The sequence below is a fragment of the Tupaia chinensis genome, unplaced genomic scaffold (assembly GCF_000334495.1).
Source record: "Tupaia chinensis unplaced genomic scaffold, TupChi_1.0 Scaffold140391_1, whole genome shotgun sequence".
NCBI lineage: Eukaryota > Metazoa > Chordata > Mammalia > Scandentia > Tupaiidae > Tupaia > Tupaia belangeri.
The window spans coordinates 499,398-514,406 of record NW_006200268.1 but is presented as its reverse complement, the minus strand read 5'-3'; the positions used below and the strand labels follow the sequence as shown (position 1 = coordinate 514,406).

Below are 15,009 nucleotides of genomic sequence, written 5' to 3'. Positions count from 1 at the left end.
AAAAGTCCTTATTTTCCCGACCCGTTTTTCCTAAAAAAAAAAAAAAAAAAGGAGTAAAATATGGGAAATAAGACATCTACAACTAAAAAAACCAAGGAGAGCTACCCCCATTGGGCACTCCAGCTAGATTTATGTACGATAATTATGGCGCTTTAATTTGCAAGTACTTAGAAAATTGGGAAAAACTTACAAAAGGTGATTTGGGATTGAAATTTCCTAAGTGGGGAATGTTTGATATTCCTAAGCTAGTTTTCTTGCATGCTAAGTTAGAAAAACTAGGGTCTTGCATTAAGGAAAAAGAATGGGAATCTTTTTTTGATTGGTATTTAGAATCAACTAAAAGAGGAAATGATAAGCTTACATCCCTTCAGGAAATTAATAAAAAAAATACTTGAGACTGTCTCAGAATTAAAAGGGATAACAGAACCTGCTTCTGAAACAAAAAAGGCACCAGAATCTATTTCTCTTCCTGCTCCTCCTCCGTGTCCTTTACTCTCTGAACTCCCTGTCTGAACAACTCTATATTTCTTCATACTCCTGTTGCCTCTCCCCTAACTAAAGAAGGTGTAGGCAATATTAACGTGGGAAATAAAATCATACTTGCTTCTTTTAAGGAGAAACCCACTGGATGAGGAGAGCCAAACGTAATGTATACCCCATGGACAAAGGCTGAACTGAAAGCTTTAATATCGGGGTTTCCTGACCCAACTAAAGACCCTATTGGATTCGCAAAAGAGTTTGAAATAACCCTTAAAACCAGGATTTTCAGATCTGTATCAGCTAATCCAGCTTCTAGCTCCAGGAAACAAGGCAGAAGAATGGTTTAGGTTAGCAGATTGGAAAAACCCCTTGGATGATTTTGATAAAATAAGTGCAGAAGCAAGGAACGAATGCAGAGAACTTTCAGACCGCCTCTGCACTGTTCTACCTCAAGTATTTCCTAAGGTTATAGATTGGGCAAAAGTGCAACAATGCAAGATGGGCAACAACGCAAGATTGGGCAAAAGTGCAACAATGGCCACCATACATTCCTTATAGTAGATAGTGCTCAGATGCACTTGCTAGGAAGAGATTTCCTTGAAACACATAATGCCCATATCTCATTTTCACAGAAGGGGCAGATGGTCCTAAATCTAGGACATGTCAAAGACCTGCAAAAGCCTGCATGTAATATTATGGTGATAAAAGCTGACCAAGACCCCAGGCAAGGGGAAATAGAGACTTTCTTACCCCAAATATCTGATTCCTTATGGGCAAACTCTTCCTCAGATATTGGAAAGTACTCCCATAGAGATAGCCATAAATAAGTCTAAACCTTTGCCTAACAGTATCCTCTTAAGCCAGAAGCCTTGCTAGGAATTAAATCCATTGTTCAGGAGTTTTTAAACAAGGGCCTCATAATACCTTGCACTAGTCCCTGTAATACACCGAATCTTCCAGTCAAAAAGCCAAACGGTAAGGGCTGGAGGTTTGTTCAGGACCTTAGGGCCATTAATAAAATAATAATTCCTAGACATTCTGTGATTCCAAACCCCCATACCTTACTATCTAGCATCCCCACAAATGCCAGTCATTTCTCTGTCATTGACTTATGCAGTGCCTTCTTCAGCATACCCATAGAGCAACAGAGTCAATATCTTTTTGCCTTTATGTGGGAAAAATGACAGTACACCTGGACAGTTTTCTCCCAGGGTTATTGTGAGTCTCCAACATATTTTTCCCAAATTTTAAAGGCAGATTTAGAAAACATTGAATTTCCAAATTGATCCATCTTAATTCAGTATGTGGATGACCTGCTATTGTGTTCATCCTCTCTGACTAAATGTAAGAAAGACACTATTCACTTGTTACAACAACTCGTAGATAGGGGGCACAAAGTATCTAAGGACAAGCTACAATTTTGTCTTCCTACAATTAAGTATCTGGGACACATAATCTCTTCAAAGGGGCTATTAATAAATCCTGAGAGATACCTGAAACAAAAAGACAATTAGGGAGGTTCTTAGGACTTACTGGCTACTATAAAAACTAGATTCCAAATTACTCACTGATGGCCCAGCCTTTATATGAGAAATTGAGACAAGTCCAGCCAGATCCAATCTGCTGGGAAGAAAAGGAGAAACTCTGCATAGAAAACTTATAACAAGTTCTTACCCAGGCACCAGCGCTGGGTCATCCAAATTACCGACTCCCTTTTTTTATTTTTGTTCATGAAGTAAATGGAAATGCCTTGGGAGTACTAACCCAAAAACATAATGACCACCACAGACCAGTGGAGTATTTTAGCCAATAGTTAGATTCACCCCCCTTGTATGAGAGCTATATCAGCTGCAGCCACTTTATGCAAGAGCATCGAGAAATTCATCCTTGGATCTCCACTTACTATATATGCCCCCCATTCTGTGGAATCACTTTTGAATTCCCACCATACTCAACACTATTCCATCAGTCGCCTTGCCTCTTATGAAGTGCTCCTACTTTCTGCCCCAAACATAACTCTAAAACGTTGTAACACTTTCAATCCTGCCACCTTGCTTCCCATGCCAGATGAACAAGAAGACCATGATTGCATCTTGCTAACTGATATCCTTCTCTCCCCTAGGAACGATTTGCAGGAGACCCCCATTGAAAATGCTGACTTGGTCTGGTTCACAGATGGCTCCTATTTAAGGGATGATCAGGGACATTACCAAGCAGGATATGCCATTACTTCATCGGTAGAGATCACTGAGAGTGCCCAACTCCTAGGAGTGAAATCAGCCCAGGTGGCTGAATAAATAGCACTAACTAGAGCCTGCCAGTTGGCAAATGGACAGGTCATGAATACATACACAGACAGTTGCTATGCCTTTGGAGTGGCCCACGATTTTGGTATGTTATGGAAACAAAGAGGTTTTCTCACCTTGTCTGGGCAATCCATCTGAAATGGGCAACAAGTCTCAGAATTATTAGAAGCAATCAGATGCCAAAGCAAATAGCTATTATAAAAATCCCAGGGCATTCAAAACTAAGTACAGATGAAACTAAAGGTAACAATTTGGCTGATACTACAGCAAAAAAATGCTGCACTAGGAAAAATGGCCTGTCCTGCTCGGGAATGTGCCCTCAAGCCTGCAAACACTCTAACATTCTTTTTCAATACCAGCAGGTTTCTTCTCCTAGAGAAAAACAGATGTGGCAACAAAAGGGAGGCAAGTTTGTAGCAGACAAAAACTTATGGGTAGAACTTACTGGAAAACCCATTGTTCCTGTAGGTGCACAGCTACCTCTTCTCCAATTTATTCATGAAATGACTCATTGGGCCCCTGAAAAAATGGTATCATGGAGAAAACATTTTTGGAAACCATCCCCCACAATAGCTGCAAAGGTATATTCCTGGTGCACGTTGTGCCCAAAACATAACCCTGGCAAGCCCTTGCATGGTTCCCAGTGTCATTTTCCCCTACCTAAAGGACCCTTTGAGGTATGGCAATTGGATTTCATCCAGATGCCACTATCTCAGAATTTTAAATATGTATTGGTTCTGGTTTGTATGTTCTCCCACTGGGTAGAAGCATTTCCCTGTTGAAGGGCTACTGCCTTAACCGTTGGAAAAATCCTGTTAGAAAAAAATTATTCCACTTTGGGAAATCCCTTCTGAGCTGCACAGTGATCAAGGAACCCACTTTATAGGACAAATTGTTCAATCGATCTGTAAGATCTTGCCTATAATGCAACATTTCCATTGTGCCTATCACCCTCAGCCCTTTGGTTTGTTGGAATGCACAAATAGTACTATAAAGACTCAACTGGCAAAGTTAATGGAAGCTTTTTGCCTCCCTTGGCCAAAGGCCCTACCACTGGTTTTGTTAAATCTGAGATCCACCCTTTTTGGAAAACATCATTTATCTCCCTTTGAAATAATCACAGGACGACCTATGAGACTGGATGAAGGCCTATATGAACAAGCGTTAATAAAAGGAGAAATATTACATTACTGCCAAGACCTTCTTCAGACACTAACAGAAAGTGCAAAATTGGTAACGAAATCTTTCCACAGTGAGCACCTGGGGGATGAAGACATAAAGGATCATGGACTGCGACCAGGTGATTTGTATATTGGAAGCGGCACCAACTGAAGGACTCCCTACAACCCCAATGGAAAGGACCCTATCAGGTACTCTTGACAAATTCATGTGCTGCAAAGGTAAAAGGAGTCCCCTCATGGATCCATGTTACACACCTAAAACGAGCACCTGACCCAGTCCCTATCTCGATTCACTCCTGGACCTCTGAACCCATCTCTGATATTCGTCTTCGACTTCGAAAGACCCCAGAGACACCCTCCAGAGAGACCTGACTAAGATTCTTTTGTTCTCTTTCCTTTTTCTTTAAAAAAAAAAATTCTTTTTTTTTCTTCTTTTCTTGAGATTTTTTAAAAATAATAAGGTATGGTCAAGATTTTCATCAAATTGGGTAATGTTTCCACTAATGATCCTTTTTCTGCTCGGTGCTGAAGCACAATCCAAACACTTATGGGTGACCTATGGGCCTCCAGATTTATGGAAATTCTTAGATGGTAAATGTGATCTCAGATATTGTATCCTTAAAGCCCATGTGCCAAAAGTACAACACGGGCCAAAAAAAATAAAAACACTCTGTAGTCCAATTGGCAGACATTGGAACAATTGCAAATATCTCACAAATACTCCCTATGGGGAGTCACTGGGCGATTTTGATCAATAAAAGTACATAGCATCCCATCTCCCTTTCTGACTATGAAAATAGGAGGGGAGAATGGCTCTGTCCCCAGGTTACTTGGAATCCTGATTTCTCGCAGGTCTGACCCCTGGTGTCAACGTCCATAAAACATAACATCTGGTACAAGGAAAAAGGTCATTTTTTTTTGCTGGGAAGGAAAACAAAATGACACGGTGGAAGTCTTATAATTTTTCCTGTAATAAGACTTCTTTTACCTTACCTAGTACCAACATCTGGTGCAACACTAAAGTTGTTGAGAAGGTAATTTTGCTCCCTATAAACAAGTCCTATGATAATCTAGACATTGAAGATCAGATGTTTCTTGAGTTTACCTTATACCCCCTCAGGATGTATTACCTATGGAAACAGCCTGTCCAGAAGAAAAATTAAACTTATTAGACTCTAAACTAGTATCAGTATTAAAATCATTGGATGAAATTTACCACACAGTTCAAGTAACTGTTGATAAGGAAGGTAAACATATTGTGAGCCTGATTAAGAAATATGATGAGGCATGTAGAGGTTTTTTTGGATGATTGGGATGTTTGATGCCCTCTGATTCTGTTTACAACACTGTTGGATGCATAGTCTCCGCAGTTTTTTATAATGATTGTTTCTACCTTTGTGTTATATCTCATGTAAATGCTATGCCAGATACAGGAAGAGGAAGAACAACAACAACAACAAAAAAATCACACACCCGAATTATGGTAGCACATACATCTTCTCCAAGATGTTTTTTCCCCCTGAACTTTAATGCTTGACTTTTTCCCCTTTGCCAAAAGGTAAATTGGCTATTTAGGGAAAGTCTGTCAGACATGTCCTCCCCCTGGGACTTGACTCCTAGGATGAGCCTCCTAGCACCATGGGACCTGATCACTAGGGATGAGCCTCCCTAACACCGTGAGACTTGACTCCTAGGGATGAGTCTCCCTAGCACCATGGGACATGACTCCTAGGGACGAATCTCCCTAGCACCATGGGACCTGTCAATTTTGTGGCCTACACATGCATTCAGAGGAATGATTTTTGGCCAACAGGGGGGAATGTGGACAGAAATCTGACTACTTTTTCTATTTTCCAAAAGGGACTGGGGAAGTCATACCTACAAACATTACTAGACCATTTATAGACCATTTATTTTCTATTGACAGGATTCTTCCTGCCTCCTGTTTCTGGCATAGTATCTTTGAGATGTATATTTCAAATGATTACAGCATATTCTTTTGCTTATTTCTTCCCAAGACATGGTTCTTCCCTTTTCCTTAAGATGTATAAGATGTAGATTAACCCTTTCTTTAACTAATCTCTTCCCAAGATACAGATCTTCCTTTCCAATCACTGACCTAAGAATTTGTGGAACCCACCTATAACCTACAACCCCCCGCCCCCGCTTCTACATGTCCCGCCTTTTTGGGCCAGACCAATGGGAAATCTTTTAATTAAATGTTGTCTGTCAATCTCAAAAGCAAATAAAAGGAACCTCTGTACATGATCACCCCGAGAAAAGGCATGTATGCCTCTTCTCCGGCCTAGGTCACACAGTTGGTTTGGAAATAAACCACATTAATTATTAATTTTACAGTTGGTTATTTATTTTTTGTTGACAGTAGGCAAAATCTATTTCTATGCTGTTATTTTCTATCTATTATAATTATAAAAATAGTTTTGTCCCCTTCATTTTTCTATTGCTAATTTGTTTCCCTTATCTTATATGCAGTCATATCCACCTATGTGTGTGCTTCTTTTTTCTGTGCTTAGTGTCACTCTGTGAAGCCCTCAACTAGATCACACCCTACAGAATCTAGAAAAGGTATGCAAAATCTCTATTCTGTTACTTCTATATTTTCTAAGTTTTTAAAAAGACATATAAGATAAAATATTTGCAGGCAACTCCATCTCTGTATGTGCTATTCTTTTCTGGACCTATTATCATTGCTGTGAAGCCTTCAGCCTGGGCTCCCCCCTTTCCAGACTCCAGAAGGAAAAAAAGATAGGGAAAATCTCTGTTTAACCTGTTATTTTTTATCTTTTCTAGCTAAATAATAATAATAATAATTAATAATTAAAAAAACCATTTATACACCTAAGTCTTTCTCTTGATATTTGTCTCTCCTTTATTGAGTATGGGATATTTTCAGGCATCTCCACCTTTGAATTTGCTTTCTTTTTCTGGATCTAACATTACAGTTGTGAAGCCCCAGTCAAGGCCCCTTATTCTAGATCCTAAAACCTAGAAAAGGTAGGAAAAATCTCGGTCTACCCTATTGTTTTTATAACTTATAAAAAAAACACACACACACAAGAAAACCCCTCCCCCCCAAAAAATCCTGTTTTCCCCCCTGCACCTTTCTATTGCTAATTTGTTTGTCTTTTCCACGCATTGAACAGAATATTTGCATACCTCTCCATCTCTGCATGTGCTGCTTTTTTCTGAGCCTCTCATCACTGCTGTGAAGTCCAAAGCTACAGTACCCCTGTCCAGACTCCTCCATAAGCTAGAAAAGGTTAGGATAATCTCTTTTATCTTGTTATTATCTATCTTTTCTAACTTAAAAAATAGCTTGTCCCCATGACATTCTCTTGTTAATTTGTTTCCCTTTGCCTCATATAGGATAGAATATTTGCAAACATCTCCATCTCTGTGTGTATTGCCCTTTTCTTCTCCTAGAATAACTACTAGCATGTCACCAAATTTTCATGTTTAATTTATCTTCCCTTTTAAGCATTTTTTTTCTCATTTTCCATTGTTTTTGTTTTGTTCTTTCTTGCTTGGCTCTTTTATTATTCTTCCTATTTCTGTTTTATATCTTTTATTTTTTTTCCTTTCTCATTTTGGTGCTCAGTCCTCATACATAATCTAGAAAAGGCTGGGTGCATAGCAGACAAACATCTGAATAGTAAGACTCAAGAGAATTTTTCACCCCCATCACATGAACCAGTTAAATAAAGAGAGAAGCTCCTCTTCATAAATCTGATCTCAAGCAACTTCTGTAGTTACCACACTGATAGACACAGTAGAAGAAAGAAATTAGCACAAAATTATTTCAAAGTAAAAGAAAAGAGAAGAGTTCACAGTTACAGAATTCTTCAACAAATTAGTAAAAAGTGAATTCAATACAAAATTACAAAAATTAGAGAAGACCCTCAAGGATGAGAGAAACCAGTATACAACTCCAATAAAGTAACTTGACTCCAACTATGAAAAAAATTAGAGAATATTATCAAAATGCCAAAAAAATAGGATATTTATAGTGACAAAACTTTATAAGATATAATAGAAAATAAAAATTCAACTCCAAGAAATGAGGATGTCCTTCCAAAATACTAAAAAAAGGATTAGACACCATGAAAAATCAAACAGAACTTTTAAATGTGAGACTACAATACAGACAATCAAAACTTCCCTTGAAAATAAAAGATTAAATCCTGCAGAAGATTGAATCTTAGAAATAGAAAACAAAACCTCTAACCTACAAAAAAAAAAGATAAAAAAATACTAAGAAAATACCAAGAAAAAGGAGGACAATGTATAAAAGATTTATCTAGGTACCATTAAACATCCAAACATTGGAGTAATTGGTATCCCTGAGGGTGAAGAAATTAATGAGGATATAAATAATCTAATAATTAATAACTTTCCATGAAATCCTGAAAGAAAACTTTCCAAGTCTAGAGAACCACTAAAATATAAACCCAAGAAATATGAAGAATCTCAAATAGAATCAATTAAAAAAGATCTTTTCCACAGCACATCATACACAGGAGGCCAAACTACAAAAAAGGAAAAGTTTCTACAATTGCCAAGAAAGAAACATTAAGTCACAAATGAACAGAAGAAACAGGACCTCTTATCAGAAATGAGGCAACCAAGAAAAGAATGAAGAAATATAGTTACAGTGTTAAATAAAAACAATTTCAATCAAAATAATTATACCCAGCAAACAAAAAAGTGAAGATAATGGATCTACATGATACCATGAATCAAATGCACTTAACAGACATCTATAGAACTTTCCACTGAAAAATCCCAAGATACACTTTTTTTTTTTAAGGTAGAATCTTTTCAAAGATTGACCACATGACAGAGCACAAAGCAAGCTTCTAAATATTCAAAGACATACGAACTCTATCCAGCATCTTTTCCAAAAACGATAAAATTAAACTTCATATTAATTTTAAGAAAAATTCTCAAAGTTCCTGGACAAATATAATCTATCAAGAATGAGTCAGGAGGATATATAAAGTCTGAATAGGCCCATAACAATCCAGAAGATTGAATCAGTAATAACCTCCCAACAAAGAAAAGCCCTAGCCCTGATGAAGCACCTCTAAATTCTACAAAACTTTCAAAGAAGAGTTAACCCCTGTTCTGCTCAACATATTTCTAAAGATCCAAAAGAGTGAATCTCTCCCTAATTCATTCTATGAAGCCTCTATCACCCTCATCCTTAAAACAGATAAGGACAGGATGAGGAAGGGAAACAATAGACCAATATCTCTGATGAATATAGATGCAAAGATTCTCAACAAGATACTAGCAAATCGTACCCAACAACGTATAAAAATGATCATACACCATGACCAGGTAGGCTTTATTCCAGGAATGCAAACTTGGTTAAACATACACAAAACCATAAATGTAATCCATCATATTAATAGGAATAAAGATAAAACCTATATGGTCATATCAATTGGTGCAGAAAAGTATTTGATAAGATACGACATCCTTTGATGATCAAGACTCTCAGCAAAATTAACATAGAAGGGGCATTTCACAACACATTAAACACCATCTATGGAGGAAAGCTGAAAGCTTTCCCACTAATCACAGGGACAAGACAAGGATGCCCACTTCCTTCCACTCCTTAGTAAGGGAAGTCCTTGCAAAGATAATCAGAAAAGAGGAAAAAATAAAAGGCATTCAAATATAAAAAGAAGAGGTGAAACTCTCCCTATTTGCAGATGACATGATTCTATATATAGAAGACCCAATGGTCTCCATGGAAAAATTACTGAAAGTAATATATGATTATAGTAAAGTTGCAGGATATAAAATCAATATATAGCAATTGATAGCATTTTTATATGTGAATAACAGGAAGACTGAGATAGAATTGAAAAAGGTTATTGCATTTACCATAGCCACCAAAATGATAAGATATGTAGGAATAAATCTAACCAAAGAAGTTAAAGACCACCTCCAAAAGGAAAACTATGAGAAGATAAAAAAACAAATTGAAAATTACACAAAAAAAATGGAAGGACATCCTATGTTCCTGGATTGGAGAATTAATATAATAAAAATGGCAATTCTACCCATATTAATCTACATATTTAATGCAATGACAATTAAAGTACCAGACACATTCTTCACAGATCTAGAAAAGTCAATAATAAAATTTGTCTGAGATCATCCCAAAGCACAGTCAATAATCCCCAAAATAGACAAGTGGGATTACATCAGACTAAGAAGTTTCTGCATGGCAAAAGACACAGTAATTAGTGTGAATCAACAGTCCTCAGAATGGGAAAATATTTTTGTAAATTATGCATCAGATAAGGGACTGATTACTAGAATACACACGGAACTAAAGAAGCTGTTTGGAAAAAACATGATCAACCCTATTAAAAGATGGGACAAGGAGTTGAAAAAAACACTTTGTAAAGATGACAAAAGAATAGCCAAAAGGCATATGAAAAAATGCTCAACATCCCTCATCCTAAGGTAAATGCAGATCAAAACAACATTAAGATACATCTAACCCCAGTCAGAATAATTAAGATTAAAAAAGCAAAATCTATAAGTGTTGGTGCGGTGTGGTAAGAATATAAATTGGTCCAGCCACTATGGAGAATAATTTGGAGATTCTTCAAATGTCTACAGATAGAACTATCATATAATTCAGCAGTCCCACTCTTCAATAGCTAACCAAAGGACAGAAGAATTCTTCATTGGAAAAGTGCTTTCACATCAATGTTTATTGCGGCACTATTCACAATTGCTAAGACATGAAATCAACCCAAATGCCCCTGTACAGATGAAAGGATTGAAAAAAAATAAAAAGCTGCCCAGCCACTATGGAGAATAATTTGGAGATTCTTCAAATGTCTACAGATAGAACTATCATATAATTCAGCAGTCCCACTCTTCAATAGCTAACCAAAGGACAGAAGAATTCTTCATTGGAAAAGTGCTTTCACATCAATGTTTATTGCGGCACTATTCACAATTGCTAAGACATGAAATCAACCCAAATGCCCCTGTACAGATGAAAGGATTGAAAAACTGTGGCACATATATTCTATGGCATACTATTCAGCCATAAAATCCAAGAAAATCCTGGCATTTGACAGAAAATGGAAGAATATGGAAGTTTTACTGTTGAGTGAAGCAAGCCACTCTATGAAGGAGAGACATTGTATGTCCCTACTAAATATTTACCAAGTGTCTGCACTCTGTGACTGAAAATGAATGACCTAGGGTTGTACAAACACAAGAGATGGGGGTTAATGCCAGATTTGGTGTGTGTGGAGAAGCGGGGCCTAAGGAGGACATTTGGAGGGGGGATAAAAAGGCAGAGCATTGATGGGATAGGGAGGTGTGGTGTTACCTGTTAAAGATAATTTTATCAACTGGACTGGGGGGGGGGATGTTCAGGTATTAAAATGTTCACTTTGGGGAACCAGCAGTTAGCATAATGGTTATGTCGCTGGACTCCCATGTAGTTGACTGCGGTTCGCGTCCCAGACCCGGTGGCTTAAAAATCACGCTGTGCGTGTGTGCGTGCATGCCCAAAATCCTGAGAGGAGATTGGATGAGAAGGGATTGTGGCATGACCATCCCCCCTGGGGGGTGATTTCTTGCTTTCTGTCTCTATGTCTCTCTCTGTCTGTCTGGTGAGTGCACACACCCTATAGCAAAAATCTCTCTCTCAAAAAGAAAGTTCACTTTGTAAGCTAAATAATGTGATTGGATGTATATAAAAAATAAGAATACACAAATACAGGGAAACCGAATAACCTACCCCTGAACTGACTTCACAGCTACTGAAGAAACAAAGACTGAAATCATAAGATTCATGGAAACCAATGACAATCAGCACATGGGTTTCCATAATCTTTGGGACACTGCAAAAGCAGTCATAATAGGGAAGTTCATAGCAATTATATCACAAAGCTTTGGTAATCAAAACAGCACAGTTTTGACACAGAAAGAGACTGGTGGACTTATGGAACAGAATAGAGTCCACAAAAATAAACTCCCAAACATACAGTCAAATAATTTTTGACAGAGAGTACCAGTTAACCAAGTGAGTAGAGGAAAACCTCTTTGTCCTGACCCAGAGGACAATCGAACAGGTTTCCTGAGGGAAGGAGTGAGAGATGGGACGAATGGCACAGTGTTACAAAATGAAGATAACGCAGTGTCAGGGTCTTCTGTTTATTGTGGGCAGCACAGAGACAACACAGTGTTACAACTCTTCAGGGTCATCCGGAGATGACATAGTGTCACAGCTCTTCAGGGTCTTCAGGGACATCTGGCAATTGTGGGCCAGGGATTGTGGTTACATACATGCTGGTGGGCAGTGATTGGTTGTCCTATATACTAATGAAGGACCGTAGAAGGTGGGTTATGATTGGTTGATTTTGTGGACCAATCATGAGATGCTGGGTATGCCAATCTGAGGGATTCTAAGCTCACCAATTTGCTATGGGAAGTGTCCAATCACAGTATGGTTTTGAAGGTGAGATTTTGAAGGGGAGCCAATCATGGGCTTTGGCATTGTGTAATTGTTTACTCTCTGAGAAACTGGTGATATTTGCTGGTGCCCAGTCTCCCACATATCCTCCTTGTCTGTTTTAATTTGAGAGATGAGGAAAAGGCCTGGGGGAATTGTGCTATCTTAGGTTGGAGTCATTTATGGAACCATATATCCATTCTTACCCATCATTGGAGAGTCCCATAGCTATGATGGGCCTTCTGTCTTAGGTGGAAGGACTGAACAATTATTGGGTTCATCAGACTCTCTTACCTCTCTTTGGCTAACTGATTCAGTGCCTCAGGAGAGGCCAATATAGGGGTGTTGGTGTTCCATCTCCAATCTAGTATAGTGGACCTGGATAGGTCGCATAGTAAGCAAGTCAATTTGTTGTTTGAGGAATGACATGAGCCCATTAAATATAACAGGTCTCAGTGAGCAAACAATTAAAAGGCCAATGGATGGGCCAAGTAGGAAAGGGAGGAGACCATTCCAGGCTGACCATAAGGGATTGTTGGTGAGTTGTTTTCTATGTTGTTGGAGAGGTTCTTGGAGTTGATGTATTTTGTCATGAACAATGCCAGATTTGTTGGCGTAAAAGCAGCAGCATTCCTGTAAAGCAAGACAGACACCCGCTCTGTTCTGCCAGGAGGAGATTTGAACCTCATCTATTTTGAAGAACCATCTCATCCAGGGAATCTAGTTGGTCTGAGATAAGATCCTCAGTGATTTGGCATAGATGGGGAGAATAACCCATGCTGATCCGATCTCTGAACACAGATGTATGTACCCTGTCAGGTCTTTCCTTTTTCAGTGTGGCTGTCTAACAAGAAGTGTTAGCATTTTCATATGGCAGTTGTTTTACAAAGTCTGTACTTGGATCAGTGTTACTGAATATTTTTTCTGACGTGGTAATTAATCGATGTACAAAGTCAGAAAAAAGTTCATCAGGCCTTTGTCTAATGTTAGTAAGGGAGGTGCTCAAATCTCCTTTGGCAGGGAGTTTTTTTCAGGACTTTATGCCTGCTGTATGAATTTGTGCAAAGAGCCCTGGATCATACTGCATTTGATTTTCCCTTCCCATATAAACGTGTGACCCGTCCAGCCATTATTGGCTTGGGCTTTGCGGCGGGCAGTTTTCCTACAAGCCTCTACATATTCTGATTTCCAAAGCAGGTAGTCTCCTCCTGAAAGCGTAGCTCAGGCTAATGTTTGCCAATCAGATGGTGTGAGCCAGCCCTTGGCTTCAACTATAGCTAAGGTATATGGATCAGTAGCTCTGTATTGGGCTACCACTGCCTTAATTTCTTTTACCATTTTAAAGTCAAACCCACTGTGACTGCGCCAAACCTATCCTTGGGGATCTATAGTTTCCGTCTCAAAGTCTGTCATATGTGATCCTTGAACTAGTTTTGTTTCTTTGTCTGTATTTGTTTTTAGTTTCTCTAATTGTGATACAAAAGGTATCTGCATGGATAATATTAAACCTACAATGTAGAAAGTGCTATATGCTCTGTAGACTCTTTTGTTATATCCCTGCATCAGAAACAACACAAACACATGCAGTGGAATAAGGGTGATGATAAATACATAACTACCCAAGTAGAGATCATATAGAGATATGATAAACAGCAGCACATATTCCAAAAAACTGACCCAGTTTTTACTGATTTTACCCACAAGTAATATGTGAACTGAAGTGCAAAAATAGCAATGCCTCATTATCAAAGAATACAATTCCAATTAAACAAACAGCTAAAAGTCCTGCTCCTTGGTTCCAAAGTATTAGTTCCTGGCATTCTTTTTCTAATTGAATTTGTTCTTTTAATTGTTTTATTTTATTAATTATTTTTTGTTTTGGGTCAATAAGAGGTGGTACTGAGGTGGTAGTGTTATAGGGTGGTGGCCGTTTTTGAAAGGTTATTATATTTGTCAGCCTTGTCCTCTAGGATTTCCTCTTCTGAACTAGTTGATGACTTGTTTTTCTTTGGCTCTTGTAGAGCCTTAAGGTTGTTCTTCTTTTTTAGTTTTTTGGATTTTTGGGGTTTTGTCTCACCTTTGGGGCTTTTAACTTCTTCCTCACTATCTAGGGAAATAAGATCCTATCCCTGTTATTTTTCAATTTTAGAGTCCTTGGTTAGAGTGGCAAGGGCTTCTTTTAATTCCTGAATGAATAGTTCACACTGATTAAGCTCTTGTTTGTGCTAACTAAGCTCTTGTCCCATTATTACCCTTATTACTTATAAGTAAGTCACTCTTGTTACTTACTGAGATGATTCTCTGCCATCCTCCTCTGCGGCCTTTCTCAGGACAATTCTCCACCATCCCCTCTGGGACGATTCTCTGCCGTCCTTTCTTGGGATGATTTTTTGCCGTCCCCTCCAGGATGATTCTCTGCCATCCCCTTCTGTTTTCTGCTGTGGCCTTTCTCTTTATTTTGGTGCTCGAAATAATTCTCTGCTGTCCCCTTCTCAGGTGCTCTTCACAGGATCCTTCATACTCAGGT

The 15,009-nt window shown here is 38.4% G+C and overlaps 1 long non-coding RNA gene across 1 annotated transcript in view; it reads left to right on the top strand.

The window, feature by feature from the left end:
- LOC102478545 (uncharacterized) overlaps window positions 1–4,410 on the top strand; it is a 16,640-nt gene extending 12,230 nt beyond the window's left edge. Inside the window, exon 3 of the long non-coding RNA XR_336636.2 lies at window positions 4,040–4,410. This is a non-coding gene — a long non-coding RNA (uncharacterized LOC102478545). The remainder of the gene's footprint in view (window positions 1–4,039) is intronic.
- Window positions 4,411–15,009: the final 10,599 nt, after the last annotated feature.